Source organism: Mesoplodon densirostris, chromosome 5, assembly GCF_025265405.1.
Source record: "Mesoplodon densirostris isolate mMesDen1 chromosome 5, mMesDen1 primary haplotype, whole genome shotgun sequence".
NCBI classification, from domain to species: domain Eukaryota; kingdom Metazoa; phylum Chordata; class Mammalia; order Artiodactyla; family Ziphiidae; genus Mesoplodon; species Mesoplodon densirostris.
In genome coordinates, this window is record NC_082665.1 from 110,166,290 (window position 1) to 110,181,696 (window position 15,407).

The 15,407-nt window shown below is 44.8% G+C and overlaps 1 protein-coding gene across 7 annotated transcripts in view; it reads left to right on the forward strand.

Moving 5' to 3' along the window:
* Window positions 1–15,407, forward strand: part of LPP (LIM domain containing preferred translocation partner in lipoma) — a 688,691-nt gene that overhangs the window by 53,429 nt on the left and 619,855 nt on the right. The window contains exon 1 of one of the 7 annotated variants that reach the window (XM_060099287.1): window positions 3,024–3,099. The exons of 5 other annotated variants lie outside the window; for them this stretch is intronic. The gene's annotated coding sequence lies outside the window, so the exon portion shown is untranslated. Of the gene's footprint in view, window positions 1–3,023; window positions 3,100–4,895; window positions 4,916–15,407 lie in introns of those variants that run through there. One more of the 7 variants, XM_060099288.1, reaches the window with a different exon arrangement.

Below are 15,407 nucleotides of genomic sequence, written 5' to 3' on the forward strand. Positions count from 1 at the left end.
CGTATGCAGCAGAATTGGAACTGGAATCTTAAATAGTCTAACTCTTAAACCAGCATTCTTTTCACTACTTACCATCGGTGTGACCTTGGGAATATACTTAACCTTCCTGAGCCTCACTTTTCCTATCACTACAGTGGGTATAATCCTCCAGGCATAGTTGTCAGTAGGGATTAAATGAGACTGTCTGGTAAAGCACTTACTAAACTGTAAAGAATGCAATAATGCGAGGCATCATTATCACACGTACCTTGAATTCAAAGAGTGCCACATCAGAACTGTGGCAGAAAAGAACATTTTTTTCCCCCCATTTTGAAAGGACACTGAGGAGAATGGTGCCGGCAGTTGTCAGGGATCACGAGCTCCCAGCCTTGTGCTCAGCCAATTGGCCCTGCTGCCCTGCCTGCAGGCCACTTTGTTTCTGAGAGCGCTTATGTTGGCAAGGTGCTCTTTTCTTACAGAGCTCGCTCTTAACATTCCTTGAAACAGTCCTGTATCCTGGAGACAGTTTTAGGTTGGCCAGGCTGGAGAGCAGGAGTGGGGAGCTGGGGAGGGGATCTGCATTCCTGAGCTTCGTCCACAAAGGGTGGGAATGTGGTGTGGGTGACGGGGTCCCGGTGGATGAGGAACTGATCTCAAAGTCTGTTTTCTCTCTTTTCTCAGTGACTGGGATTTAATAGGGTACGTCTTGTGAACCCACAAGGCCAGCAGTACATATGCAGAATGGGTTACTAAGCACTAATGCTTATTGGAAAAATCCAAAAAGGATGGGCCTCAAGTTGGCAGGAGGCAGCCAGGGTGACCGAGGAATGAGATCTTGGAGAGCTTTGTTTTTGTAGCCACATTCACCTACAAAAGTTCCAAACCCATGAGACAGACATGGGTTGTTTGTATGGTTCAAAGAAGCAGAATAAGGAGGCAGAGGTTGAAGGCCCGGAAGCCATATTTATTTCCATATAAGGAAGAACTTTCTGTGGGAAAGATGGAATTTACAGCTGCGGGAGATAATGATCTCCACCTCACTGGAGACCTCAGGGATGCCATGGGGGGAGGGTTTGGTTCATAAATAGGAGAGACATTGGGCTCAGTGGCCTTGATGGTCTTTTCTTCCCCTGAGATCCCAGAGCCAGTGGTTGTCAGGGGTCACGAGGAAGAAAGACACACATACATTAAGGAATGAAGGGTTGCTTTGTGGATATGGAAACTGATCTCCAAATGCTACTAGCAGAATGGAGGGTAGCTTTAGACCTTTCATTCTGGTTTTCATTCCTGTCTCTGTAGTTCCCTCCTTGGTCCTTGGTTTACAGAGTTCCCAGGTCATCCCTAGGTAGCTGTTTTCCATGGAATATCTCTTTCCTCTGCTGAAATGCTCCTGTTGGAATATTGGAAGGAACTCTGAGCTCCTGAAAGGATGACAGTCTTTCTACAGAAACACTAAGTCTGATGGCTGGTTTAGTGTCAGTTACAAATGAGGACCATCTCCTTACCCTCTTCAAGCCTACTTCTGGGACCTCTTGGGAGTACTGCAGTTGCAAGAATTCTGTGCTGAGTTCTGGTTCTGGCATGTGGTGGAAGGTTTTCTGATCCTGTTTCCTTACCTCATTTAGTAATCACTTATATTTGTGTTTACTTATGAAACATGCAATGAATAAGAAGTGTTGGCCATTTTTTCAGGTACTTGTGGCGTGCTTGCAAAAATAGAAAACAAGTGATCAAAATAAATGTCAGGACTGTTCGATAGGCTGGACAGAAGCTGCTTTTAGAGCACATAGTTGGACAGTTTGGGGATATCTACCCAATCTGTAGATGAGAGAATATAAGCTACGAGAGGAGAACAGATTTGTCCAAAGTGGTAAGGAGTGACTGGTCTGGGCTTAGGGCTTGGGTCCCCTTGCTCCCTGACCAGTGATGTTTATTGCTTGAAGGTTGCCTTGGGATGAGAACAAGCACCCTCATGGTGAAGGCCTAAAAAGCAGCACGTGGGCGATGATTCTGAACAATGGCTCATCTGACCTACAGAAAGCCTTTACAGCCAGCAGTAGAATAAGATCATGCTGAGGAATAGAACCACTAGGAAGCCAAGATACGGATTCCTTCTCTGAGCAGACCCCGACTTCCCCACACTGCCATTTCATCTCTCTCCTTTTTTCTCTAATTCAGTCTGGAGTCATTTCAGACCAGATTCATTCCTGATTGACTCCACTGGTTCAATTTAGTCATTGGACACTTTTCAGGACCTTCGGATTAGAATTAATCTTACAAACTAAGGGAATGAATCTTACAAATTAAATTGGGCATGTCACTCTTCTGTTCCCCCCCACCCCCCCAGTTTTCTCTTGGAAGTCTGGTTTTATTCTGGGTCTTATTGCCTGGTGTCTGTCCTATGAAGAACTCATGCGAAACTAAGTTCCCAAGAGGACTCTAGGCCCAAGGGGGTCAGGGATTGGGGTCCAAGGGTTGTTTTCATACTCATCTGCCACTGAAAGAACTGTGGGCTGGATTCTTGGTGACCTCTTCAGGTGCATCCCCCTTAACACCCTCCCTCCCCATTAATTAATTGACTTCATAAATGTAGTTGCATTCTAGATGGCCCCATTCCTAAGATGAACTTAAAGCCTTTCAAACCAGTCACTTCGTTGTCTGGACAAGGGAGCCTTTTTCCTGTAACAGGAGAGCCTGTGGAACAGTTGAGACTCCACTTCTTTGGGGGTTAATCATTCACTCTAAGTAAGGAATTCTGTCCTTTAGTGGGGCATGTTCTTCAAGTGCCAGAGGAGAGAAGGGTGATTTTTCTGACATCCTCCAGCCTGCTTCTCCATATATGGAAATGTTTACCCACCACACTGATCTATTGGAAGGGAAGGAGGTGACTCAGGGTTTAGGAGAAGCAGGATTTGAATTCTTGTTTCCAGAAACAAAGTCGCCCCCTCCCCCCACCCCTCCCCCTCCTTTCCTTTGCCCCTTGTTCTGGGAGCCGAGGAGAGAAGGTTTCAGTGCTGTTCCCCTTGGACCTGGGGACCACCTCCTTGCAGTGGGACTCAGGGTGTGTGAGAGAGAGCGAGGGCCAGCGGAAGGCCAGCTGCCTGTGGGGCCTGACGGCGCGTGAGTATATCATTATTGCCAGACCCAGTGACATTTCTGCCTGCAGACCCACGGCTCAGAGTCCTGAGGGCTGGTTCGCTTGCATGGTGATGGGGCATGTGGCTGGGAGCACTAGCTGCTTTAATTTGGGGTGTGGACAGCTGCTTTCCCAGGGTAATACTTCTCGCAGTGGGATTTAGAGACGGGCTATGCCTGAGGAAAAATTCTATTTGTATATTAAAAATTAGAGAGGTATTCCTCCCACCTGAGGCCTAACTTAATTTGGGGAGAAAGATAATTTGGGAGTGTTGTTGTCTGTCTGATTGCTAGGACTAGAGTAACACCCCAGAAGGGGTGTTTGTGGGCACTTGGGGAGGGCTAGTTTTATCTTGAAAAGCAGAGTTATGGTTGGACTTAAGAGTACGCAAAAGGTTTCTGTATAGCATTTGCACGGCATCCACTCTGCAATAAATACATGGTGTGTGGACACTGCGTAGATCTGATGGACTGCCAGAGTTGGGATGATTTAATTGATCTGTTTCATTTTACAGCATGATGGTGGGCAGGGGAGGCCCAGGAGTGCAGCTCACCTGCCTTGCAGGTACATGCCTAGTTAGGTGGGATTAGAATCCAGATCTTTTTATTCTCGGGTCATTCCTCCTACTACGTGGAAGCTGCCCCTTCAGACAAAGGCAGAGAAGATGCCCATTTTGCAGATAAGGAAATTGGGACTCAGGATGCCAGAGTTGCCCACACTTATTGATCTAATTTGTGAGAAATTGAGAACTGGAACCAAGTTCTCCCAGGTCAGACCTCTTTCTATCATGTTACATGGACTCAAATGTCTGAATTTGTTGGTTTTTTAATTTCACTTTTTTTTTTTCTTCTTTGGTTTCTACTTACCCTTTTCTTCTTTGGGTCATGTGAATATTGTTTGAATGTGAGCCACTACCTTCCGATCTGCTTTGCTGCCTGTTATCTTTTTCTTCCCTGAAAGAGGATGATAGCTTGTCCAAGAGGAGAAACTGAATAGTGGAGGCCTTTATTTCAGCTTTACCCTTGGAGGTGAAATTATGCCTTGAAAGAAACTGCTCAGGGCTTTCCATCTAAGCCTCTCCCACTATTCTTAACGCTGCAAGAATTCTGGAGTATAATTCCCATTCATAGGTGAGCCCTGATTCTGAATAGATTTTAAACACACAGACACACACACAGACACACAGAGACTTCTTTAGCCTTCTTTGATGTGACAGCAGCATTCGACAGAGACCAAGAGGGCACCACCCTACTACAGTCCCCCAGATGTTACACGACCCTAATGAGTAACTCTTCGTAGTCAGATCAGTTTCTGATCAGCTTGGGGGCTCCTTTCTCTAGTGCAGGAAAGATGTTGGAGATGTGTTTTGGAGAAGTGCTTTGATGCCCATGGCGTTAGGTGACAGATCACAATAGAGGGGAGAAAGTGCTCTGACACCTGAGCTTGTGTGGTTGGTGAGGAAGGGAGGGGAAGCAGCTCTCTAAGCGGCTCTGAAGCACGGGGGAGACAGGGACTTCCCTCCCGGGAACCTGCACGCACCCCATCTCCTCCTCCCCGCTGTGCCTGGGCCGTGATTGTAGGCTCTGTTCACCAGGTGGGAGGAGCCTACCTCGAAGCATGGAGGCTTGGGATGTTTTCCCGCTGTGATGCTGACCATGGGCACCAAGAGGTTACGGTTGGTAGTACCAATGGGAATGCTTTTACTGCCCATAAGGAGAACTGACATGCATTGACTGCTCTCTGGGTACCAGGCACTGGGCTAAGCACTTGACCTACATTGATTCACTGCTACAGCTACCTGTGAGTAGGTACTATTTGGTGGGGTATTTACTTACTTATTTAAAAATTATTTGATTGAAGTATAGTTGTTTTACAATGTTGTGTTAATTTCTGCTGTACAGCAAAGTGATTCAGTTGGTACTATTGTTTTAATTGTATTTTTAATTTTGGTAGAATACACATAACGATTTTTACCATCTTAACCATTAAAAAAATATTTATTTATTTATTTTATTTTTGGCTGTGTTGGGTCTTTGTTGGTGCGTGCGGGCTTTTCTCTGGTTGTGGCGAGCAGGGGCTACTCTTCGTTGCGGTGCGCGGGCTTCTCACTGCGGTGGTTTCTCTTATTGCGGAGCACGGGCTCTAGGCACACAGGCTTCAGTAGTCGTGACACGCGGGTTCAGTAGTTGTGGCTCGCGGGCTCTAGAGCTCAGGCTCAGTAGCTGTGGTGCACGGGCTTAGTTGCTCCACAGCATGTGGGATCTTCCCGGACCAGGGCTCGAACCCGTGTCCCCTGCATTGGCAGGCGGATTCTTAACCACTGTGCCACCAGGGAAGCCCCATCATCTTAACCATTTTTAAGTGTATAGCTCAGTAGTGTTCAGTACAGTCATATATTGGACAACCAATCTCCAGAATGCTTTTCATCTTGCAAAACTGAAACTCTGTGCCCATTAAACTTTTACTCCTCATTTTCCCCTCCCCCAGCCCTGACAGCCATCATTCTGCCTTCTGTCTCTATGAATTTGACTTTTCTAGGTATCTTATAGAAGTGGAATCATACAGTATTTGTCCTTTTGTGACTGGCTTATTTCACTCAGCATGTCTTCAAGGTTGATCTATGTTGTACCATTTGTCAGAATGTGCTTCCTTTTTATGGCTGAATAGTAATAAATTGTATATATGCCACCACATTTTATTTATCCATTTAGGTACTATTTTTTACCTCCATTTTATAGCGGAAGAACCTGAGGCTTTGAGGAGTTAATAAGTAAGTTGTCCAACATCATGCAATCAGTAGTGGAGCTGGGATTTGAACCCAGGTCGGGTGGCTTTAGAGTGCATGTGATCAGGAGTAAGCAGATGGTGGAATTCAGCTGGCAAGAGTGTGAAAAACCAGGGTGATTCTCACCTGGGTGGTGACACCTCCTCACACAGTGCTGTGACATTTCAGTAACCAAGTGTTCCCAAGGACCATAGGTACACAGGTATTTCCCTCTGGTTTATGTTGGCCTCTGGGAAGCTCAGAGCCAAATGTGAAGCCCACCTCTAGCAAATGGTATGAGACATATGGCTTATATTTCTGTCCCTTTCCTTCACCTTATTTTTCCATCTCCCTTCCCAATTTTATTACTTAAAAAAAAAATCATGAACCGTGTGCATCTTTTGTCAGGTACTTCAGATTTTTTCTGGAACAAGGCAGAATATATAAATCGATGACAAGATATCAGGTATTTTTGTTATTATTATTGCCTAAGGAATAACTGGTCTGTGGAGCAGTGGATAGAGACTAAAAAGGGGATTTTCTAACCTGACTCTGCTGTTAACTCAGTGTCTAACTTGGGCGAAGGCGCATGCACCTTTCTGAGTCTCAGTTTTCCTGCCTGGAAGATGGGGCTGCAGTTGATGACAGCGAACATTTCATCTGTGCTGAGCCCTGCTCTAAGCGCTCCACATGGTTTATCTCCTTTAATTCTCCCCACACTCCCACAAGGCAGGTGCTGTTGTCCCCCCCGCCCCACCCTTAATATTACTTTTCTTTTTTCCTTATTAATTAATTAATTAATTTATGGCTGCGTTGGATCTTCGTTGATGCATGCGGGCTTTCTCTAGTTGCGGCGAGTGGGGGCTACTCTTCGTTGCGGTGCATGGGCTTCTCATTGCGGTGGCTTCCCTTGCTGCGGAACATGGGCTCTAGGTGCGCAGGTTTCAGTAGTTGTGGCACGTGGGCTCAGTAGTTGTGGCTCGCAGGCTCTAGAGCACAGGCTCAGGAGTTGTGGCGCACGGGCTTAGTTGCTCCGCGGCATGTGGGATCTTCCCAGACCAGGGCTCAAACCCGTGTCCCCTGCGTTGGCAGATGGATTCTTAACCACTGCGCCACCAGGGAAATCCTATTGTCCCCTTTTTAGTTGAGATAAATAAGGCCTAGAGAAGTGGGAAAACTTGCCTGAACTCCTACAGCTCCTGAGTGCAAGCATCAGTGATCCGCGTCCGACTCCGAAGCCCAGGATGTTAGCCGCAGTGCTGGGCTACTTGCCTTGAAGCAGCCTTTGAGGCTTCTGTCATCTGTGGCATGCATTCATCTAATTTCATTAAGTCTCTATTGGATTCCCAATTATGTGCCTCTTAGTGCTCTGGGCGCTGATCCAGTATTGGGTTTAGAGTGAAGAAAAAGACACAAAAAACGATGATCCCTTGGAACTTACATTCTAGTAGGGTTGTGTGGAGGAGGCAGGTAATAGATGAACATGTAAACAGCAGAGAATAATAAGTAACGCTTAGGAGGGTTCACAGAGGATGCTCTGCCCATGAGGGAATGAGGAAGAGCCCAGGAAGTGATGTTTAAGCTGAGCTCTGAATGACAAGGAGCCAGTCATGGGAAAGTCGGCGTTGGGCAGGGAGCATTGAAGGCTGAGGGCAAGGCCAGTGCCAGGGCTGTGGAGTGGGAATGAGTTTGTGTTTGAGGAGCATAGGAGACCAGTGTGCCAGAAAGTAGTGGACTGCTGGGGGAGAAGCATGAGATGAGGGCAAGGCAGTGGCTGGTAGGTGTCAGTGAGCTTGAGAAGGGGCTTGGAGCTGAGTTGAGGTGTGATGGAAGCATCTGAGTTACGTTTACCAGCATCATTGTGACTTCTGTGGGGGAAACGCTTTGCAAGGAGTAGAAGCAAGCCATAATCCAGGTGAAAGGTGGTAGTCCCAGTGATGAGGGTAGTCGAAGTGGAACCAGAGAGAAGGGGATGGTAGGATCGTCTAACTCTGTAGGATGTCAGGTGCAGTTTCCTCCAGAGAAATGTCAAGCACAAGTGGGCAGCAATCTGAGAGACCCCGATGGAGGTGGAGTGGGGTGCACAGACTTGCAGCTGGTTTGGACTAAGGAGTCTGAGTGCTCCCCGCTTTGGTTTCTAGCCTTGAGCTTCTGGCCAAGGACCGGAGGGCAGTGGCTTCCTGCTTCTGACTTCCTGGCTGAGAGCTGCTGGAACGCCCCACCATGAGCCCCGCAGAACATGCTGCTTCCTTTGCTCTTTCTGGGTATTTGTATAAAGCATTCTTTCCCACCAAGAATGCAGAACATCAGAGTGATGTTGACTTCATGGGCCATATTTAACATACGGTTTTTCCTTGATGTGTCCTCTGTTCTTGCAGAGACTCCTGCCTCTGGTAAACTCTGTGGTGAGGCGCCTTCAACCACCCTGTCAGATGGATTTAGAAGTCTCAGTGGGGGCCCGGAAGAGCTGGGGCTTCAAAGCCCCACCTTGCCTTGGGGACCCTGGTCCAAGGGTACCCCTCAGCCCTCCTCTTTTATTTACATTTGAATTCACACTTGCTGGCCCTTGCCCTGCTCCCTGTAATTCCTTTTAATGGACTGGACTTCCCTGTAAGTACTCCAAGTTTCAATGGAGAAACTGGTCTCAGAGAAGTTAGGTGATTAGTCAATGTTAGGTAGTGGCTGAGTCAGTTTGGGAATCCAAGATTCCTGACCGAGCCTTGTGCTCTGGCCACCAGGCCAAAGTGACCTAGCATGTGACCTCTTTTCCCAGGGTGTCTCATGGCGATCTTAAACTGCACTTGGCCTAAGCCTGGAGATGCTCAGAGGTTATAGACAAAATCATCTGAAATTCACTCCTGAGGCTTCTTCACAAACTCCTCTTCAAATAGTTTGCAGTCTATAGTTGCCAGTGTTGTTCTGTTTTTTGGGGTTTTTTTACACTCTTTTAGCATCATCTCTTAAAAACAATGTTTTGTTTTTGCTCACTTGAATTTCTTTTAAAATTTCTCTCATATGTTACCCATTCATTTAGTCAACAAACATTTATTGAGTTCTTACTGTATGCCAGGCATTGTGCTAGGTGCCGGGGATGGATTCAAAGATAATTTGGAGGCGTATGGGAGTGGATAATTACAGCACAGTGAGATAAGTGCTATAATAGAGGGATATATAAGGAGCTAGAAATAGCACTATGAATAACATCTCTGAACAAATTGCCTTCTTTTTTTCCTTTTGGATTATTCCCTTATGTATATTGCCCAAAGTGGGATTACTGGGTCATTTAAAAGATGAAAACAATTTGGCACAAAAAGATGTAATGACTTTGCCTGGGGAATATAGCTCAATTTTCAACAGGGGGAAAATTGTTGACAATTCCAGATTTAGATACTTCACCAGGAGGATTGGGCAGTTTTTATACTGTTTGTATCAATGTGGTGGCTTTTAAGGGGAGCACCTATTCTAAACATGTCACCCCACATGTAGAAACACATATCCTTTTATTTAATCTCACAGATTCCTTGTTAATGCTCACAAGAACCTAGCTATGTAAGTATGATCATTTCCATTTTACAACTGAGGAAACTGTGCCTTCGTTAAAAGGAAGTGACTTGCTCAGCATTCCATAGTTAATTAGTGGAGAACCCAAGAATCAAGTGTAAGTTCTTTTGATTCTATAACTCCCGTCCTGTACTCCATGCTCTTTTTACCAACTGGGGGTACTTATGCTCCAGCGAGGGCCTGGAATTCATTTAGTTATCTGTAGAAACTCTTCTCGAGAAGGTCAGGATCCATGAGATAGGTATAGAAGTCCTAATCTCTAGAGGGTCCAGTGTCCCACTGTACATTGACCTGAAAGGACCTGAAGGCCCTTTATTCCTGACTCTGGCCCAGGTCCTGAAAGGTTAGTGCATGGTCTTAGCACTGAAGCACACAATCCCAAGGAAAGCAGAGACTATGCCACAGTCCTGCTTTGAAACATTTATTATTTTCCTAGTATATTCAGCGGTATTTCCCTGACTTTAAATTCACCTATTTTGTTACTCATAACATTTTCCTAGTATTTCTGGCATTTAAGTAAAAACTCCTGCCCCTGCTACCAAGGACTCATCATAACCAGACAGCAGTACCTATCCATTGTGAACACCCTTGATGTTCTTGCTCACTCATTTTTTCACCTTCATGCTGTAACTCATGCTGTTCTTTTAGCCGAGATGACCTCTCCCATCTTCATCCCTAGAACTCCTGCTTCTGCTGTAAACTTCTGCACAGATGCCACCTTCTGAATGAAGTAACCTCTGATCACCATCCATTCCCTACCATCCATACTCCCCTATAAGTGATCTCTCTGTTCTGCTAACTCACAACACAGTGGGCCAGGAGGCAATAAAGTATACCTGTGTGGTGCTTACAGGCATGGGATCTGGATTTGAGTTTTGGCTGTGATGCTTCTTAGCTGTGTGATTTGTTAGGTCAGTTAACCTGATGAGTTGCCTCATCTGTCAAGGGGGTACAAATAATCACACCAACCCACAGGTTGTTATGAAGATTTGTACTGTTATCTGTGCTTCTTCTATGGCACCTGCCATCACCTACTTTATGTTTTATCTCTATTTCTAGACTGGGAGGTCTTTAAGGGCGGGAAGGGTCACATCTTGCCTGTGCCTTTGACATATGGGACCTGCCACAAAGTCTCCTTTAAGGGAAAGGTTTCCTTATAACATCGCTGGTGGCATCACTCAGTTCAGGCTCATTACAAGGCCCCAGTCACATGGTGCCAGCCTGGCTGGGAGCTCTGTGATATGGAGCTTTGAGCACACATAGTATGTGCTGGATAGGCCTCTGGCTCCTGCTTCTTGAGTGACAGAAAAGAGGCTAGAGCTTGTGTTTAGCCTGCGTTCTTCTGGTTCATCAAATTGGGTAGTGCTGACATTTCCCTAAAGGCAGAATGGAAATCCTGTTTGGAACACGAGACTTGGTTTCTTTTCTGGGTCTTCCATGGGTGAGTGTTCCGGACTTGAGGAAAGTGTCAATGGAGGGGTGGGTTTGGGGCAACTCTGAGGGCCACCCACTCCTCTGACTTCTCTGGGTGGGGCCACAGAGAAGGGGTCCCTCCAGAGGAAGCTTTCGTTTAGACACTCCCACCCTTGCTGTGCTTGGAAGCTGATTATGGAAGGGGATTCAGTTCCACCTAACTTTCTCTTGTGTCATTTTCCAAAATGCAGTAGCCATGAGTCTCAAGAGCCAGTGTTTTAGCCTGGCACACAAGGTCCTCCATGTTCTGGCCACAGCATTCCTTTCCAGCCTCATGTCCCACCACTTCCCTCCATGTTTTTTGCCACTGGCCTCACCAGATTAGTCACTTTCCCCAAGAAGAACACCCTGAACTCATCTCCTTAAGGCCTTAGCACACTGTGTTCTCTGGGCCTATTTCCCTCCTCCTCACATGTGGAAATCCTCTTGGGTCTTCAGGCTCAGTTTAGAAGACATCATTGGCAGAGCTCTTCCTGACCCTCAAAAGGACACTGCACGTACTGGTACTTTGCACACTTTTCCTTCTGTCTTGTCACGGGTGAGTGTTTCCCTCTTGAACCTGTGAACTCTTTGAGAGCTTAAGGCATGTCTGACTTAGCGCGTATATCTGCGAGGCCCGTACACTGTGCCTTCTTAAGGACAGGAGGTGCCAGCAAATGCCTGTTTTGTGCACCTCTGAATGCAGGGCATTTGACATCGTGGCAGCTAACAGTTGCGCCGGGGGGTGTTCAGAAGCTCATGCTAGGATTACCCGTGATTCATTTGATCATGAGCCCAGACATTTGAATAATGTTTTTGAGTTGCCCTGATATTAGCTCATTGCTAACCTTTCTCAGGCCTGCTTCTCACATACCTGGCAGATGTCTGCTTAGTGCCAGGGCTCTGAGCTCTTTATTTCACTTAAGAACATAGCAGCAAGATCATATGGCAGCTTCTATTTTTAGTTTTTTGAGGAACCTCCATACAATTTTCCATAGTGGCTGCACCAATTTATGTTCTCACCAACAATGTAGGATTGTTCCCTTTTCTCCATATGATCCAGCAATCCCACTCCTGGGTGTATATCTGGACAAAACTATAATTCGAAAAGATACATGTACCCCTATGTTTATAGCGGCACTATTCACAATAGCCAAGATATGGAAACAACCTAAAAGTCCATTGACAGATGAATGGATAAAGAAGATGTACTATATATATACAATGGAATACTACTCGGCCATAAAAAAGAATGAAATAATGCCATTTGCAGCAACATGGATGGACCTAGAGATTACTATACTAAGTGAAGTAAGTCAGAAAGAAAAAAAACAAATATCATATGATATCATTTACATGTGAAATCTAAAATATGACACAAATGAACCTATCTAGGAAACAGAAACAGCCTCACAGACATAGAGAACAAACTTGTGGTTGCCAAGGGGAAGGGGAGGTGGGGGAGGGATGGATTGCAAATTTGGAAGTAGCAGATGCAATCAATTATATATAGAATGGATAAACAACAAGGTCCTACTGTATAGCACAGGGAACTATATTCAATATCCTGTGATAAACCATATTGGAAAAGAATATGAAAAAGAATATACATATATACATACATATATATATCTGAATCTCTTTGCTGTACAGCAGATATTAACACAACATTGTAAATCAACTCTTCTTCAATAAAGTAAATTAAAAAAGAACATAACAGCAAGGTGACATTCAAGAATGATCTATCTGCTTTTAATGTGAACATTTTTTAGTTTGAAAGTTCAGACTTTGTTTTAAAATGTGAACATAGCAGAAGATTTTTTTTCAGGTATATTTCTGCCTCTAGCAGAAGAGCTGTCCATAGTATAGTTTTAACTGCAAAATAATAAAACACAGGTCGTAGAGCTTGATTTTGAAGACTTGGGGTCAAGTCTTGGCTTTACCATTTACTAGCCCCCAAATCTTAGACAGTTGTTTGACCTCCCTGACCCTTAGTTTCCTCAGTGGACAATTGGGAAATCTTTTTCATAGGGCTGATGGACAGTTTAAATGAGGTCTTGGGCATTAAATTGGGGTTTTTACTACTGTCTGGCTCATCAATTGGATTCGAAGGACATTTTTAGATAGCAGTTCCAGAGAGTTTGCTTTTGGTGGAAAATGCATGGATGTGTAAGTTTTCAGGCATGTATTTTATTTTGCTTTATTTTTTGGATGACAAAATAAATGAATTTACAGTCAGGGGGCACACAGTATCTAGCAGACCTAGTGAGCATACATGGCTTATAAGACTCAGTTATAGTTCTAATAAATTAGAACCACAGACCCATAGGCTTTGAAAAATTGTAGATAGAAACTTTGGAAGATGAGGGGGTGAGCATTGATTAATGCACACTGCCTGCAGGCTCTGTGCTTTGCATGCTGGGTACGGCATCCCAAGAAATGATTACATACACCCTGATGGGTAGGTGATATTAGCCCCACTTTGAAGACAGGAAAGCTTGAGCTCAGGGAGGTTAAGTAATTTACACAGGTCCCATAGCAAAGCCTTCAACTTCGCCCTGTACTTGTGATGGCCTCTAGAAATCCTTTCCATTTACAGAAGTGACAAGACCTGCCTTTATCCTTTCATTCCAGGGCAGCCACAAGTTCTGGGGCAGATAAAGCAGTGGAAATCCGCAGTCTTAATGTCCCATAACTTGTTTAATGAGTCTAGAAGAGTGTCTTGACTTTTCCTGCCAGGAATCTGCTCATTTGGAGCGCCTTTGACTATACTCATTCATCAGCCTTTACTTCTCTTTCTCCCTTTTGGGGAGATATTTGCCATTGGCCAGCTGCACTTTTGAGGTCAGGGATGTATTTGAAGATGACTTCATATTTTCTTTAAGAAAAAAATTACAGGTGGAAATTAAATCTGTTGAGCATTTCCCATCATCTCCTCCAACATGTGGTAGTGGGAAGAGGCAGCACGGGGCTGGGAGGTAGGGAGTTCTCACCTGGCACCTGTCACTGACGAGTGAGAGGACTTGGGCCAAGCCTTCCTTTCCCTTTCAGGGTTTCAGTGTCTTCATCTGTACACAGTGAGGGCACCATCAGGTGACTCCTAAGATTTTAAAACTCTACATGTCTTGTGGTGTCAAAACCATCAATTTCTGCTGAGCTGCATAATCCTGCAGCTGTTTCTCTGCTACTTTTCAATCTTCAGGTTTAATCTATCCAACAATGTATAATTTTTTAAAGGGAAGCTTTTATAGACACTTATGAAAATAAAATGGGGGGGAATAAATGGATGTTAAAAAATAGAAAACAACCAATTAAATGGTGTATAGTATGTAATTCTCCTTGGAAACTTACAGAGAAATCGAGGCGCACTTTAACAACTGGTAATTTAAATTGCATTTGAACTCTGCTAATGGTTTGTTTGCCTGAGAACTTCAATCATTTCACAGTGGTTTTTTAGCAGAACTGCTTGTTCTCTTTATGGAAAAGAAGAAAAAAAATTAGAAGAAAAGTTGACTGGAAACGGGGAACCATGTTCATTTGTGCATGGAGAGAAGCTAGCCAGTGCCTGAAACATTGCCCCAGGCCCAAGGTGGAGAGCTTTACCTTTCAGCGAGGTTTGAAAATCTGGGAAGTCAGCTACCCTTTGCTGCTGTTGTAGAAACTGTTATGATTGATATCTCCCTCTGCAAGGAGGAGCTTAGGTTTTCTGGGACTTGGAGGTGGGGTCTTTTTGTTTTTTAATTTTTTTTGAGATTTCACTGTCCACAGAGCCAGTGTTGGACTACTCACATTCCATCCCCTCAGCAAGTTTGAAGTTATGCCTTTCTCTCATTTTAGTGAGATGGCTTTGAAATTTCGAATGCCCGTCAAGAGCGCTAGCTCTCAGGAAACACATTGCTTTGCTGGACTCACCTTGATTATACTCCATTTTCCCAACTTAGTTTCTTTCTGCTGTTGGGCTATATGCAAGAACTTTTTTTTTTAACATCTTTATTGGAGTATAATTGCTTTACAATGGTGTGTTAGATTCTGCTTTATAACGAAGTGAATCAGCTATACATATACAAATATCCCCATATCCCTCCCTCTTGCATCTCCCTCCCACCCTCCCTACCCCACCCCTCTAGGTGGTCACAAAGCACAGAGCTAATCTCCCTGTGCTATGTGGCTGCTTCCCACTAGCTAGCTATTTTACATTTGGTAGTCCATGCCACTCTCTCACTTCGTCCCAGTTTACCCTTCCCCCTTCCCGTGTCTTCAAGTCCATTCTCTAGTCTGTGTCTTTATTCCTGTCCTGCCCCTATGTTCTTCAGAACCTTTTTTTTTGATTCCACATATGTGTGTTAGCATACGGTATTTGTTTTTCTCTTTCTGACTTACTTCACTCTGTATGACAGACACTAGGTCCATCCACCTCACTACAAATAACTCAATTTTGTTTCTTTTTATGGCTGAGTAATATTCCATTGTATATGTGCCACATCTTCTTTATCCATCACCTGTCGATGGACATTT